This window comes from Theropithecus gelada, chromosome 4 (genome assembly GCF_003255815.1).
Source record: "Theropithecus gelada isolate Dixy chromosome 4, Tgel_1.0, whole genome shotgun sequence".
NCBI lineage: Eukaryota > Metazoa > Chordata > Mammalia > Primates > Cercopithecidae > Theropithecus > Theropithecus gelada.
Genome location: NC_037671.1, coordinates 53,763,657 through 53,764,885, shown reverse-complemented (window position 1 = coordinate 53,764,885; position 1,229 = coordinate 53,763,657).

Sequence of the window (1,229 nt, the reverse complement as noted above, 5' to 3'; positions counted from 1 at the left end):
TGTATGTGTATATGTGTGTGTGTGTATATATATATATATATATACACACACACACATATATATATCCCACTTATTTTGTAAAAGTAAAAAAGTTATTAGGATTCAGGGCTGTAAAACTTGGGTTGGAATTACTGCTCCACCTCTTCCTAGCTGAGTAATCTTGGGCAAACTTCTTAATTTCTTTATGAATCAGTTTTTGCATCTGTAAAATAAGGCTCATTATCACCCCTACCTCCTAGTTTTATTTTAACTAAATGTGCTAATACATGAAAAACTCCTAGAATAGTGCCTAGCTCACAGTAAGACTTAAAAATAATTAGTTACTTTTAATGATCATTTTAATTGACTTGCATAATAATATAGGCATAATATGATAATAATCCAGTATCATTTTAATAATGATGCAGGATATAGTGATTGCTATCACCTCAGCATCTCTCATTTAACTGTGTCACAGAGAGAAGCTGGGAGCAAGCTCAACAGGTTTTTGTTTGGTTTTCATCCCATTGTGTTGAGAAAGACAGTCTTTCTTAAGTGGTAAGGCAGAGTCTAGTTTACTTTGAATATGTAAGTGAACAAAATAGCAGAAAGAAGTACAGACAAAATCGAGGCACAGGGTTATTCTGAACATGCCTCCTATGTACGGGCAACGCGTTTCAATAAAAAGTATGACGGTGAACACTCTCTAGAGCTGATATGTCTGAAAAACAACAACTATGCAGAACTTTTCCTGGAAAACTAGTTGCTCCCAGCAATTCTGGTACTGTGAATGACAATTATGTTCAGAAGTTTTGCAAAATATATCTCAAGTCCTAAAAGGAAGCAGAATAAAGATTAGCAGGAGGTGAAACTGGATGTACCCTGGGAGCTGCAGAAGGAGAAGAGCTTGCTATGATGATGTTCACTCATTCTGGTGCAGCAAAAATGGCATAATCATCATGGGAGAGAGGGGAAAAACTCAAAAACTGTTTCTCTATTTGGGTTTTTAAATTTTCTTCAGGTGTGTTTTGCCATTAACTAAAATCTCTTGACTCCCCTGCCACCCTACTCCTTTCCACCACATTCTCATTCTTACCAACTCCATTTTCTTTGGTACTCTTCAGTTCCTAACCATATTCATTCTTTACTTATTTTACCACTTTCTTTAAACTTCAGTTTTTGGTCTCTTGTTTTGTACCATGTCCCTTTGAGTTCTTTTGGGCTTTTATGCTTCATGTGGATATAAGAAA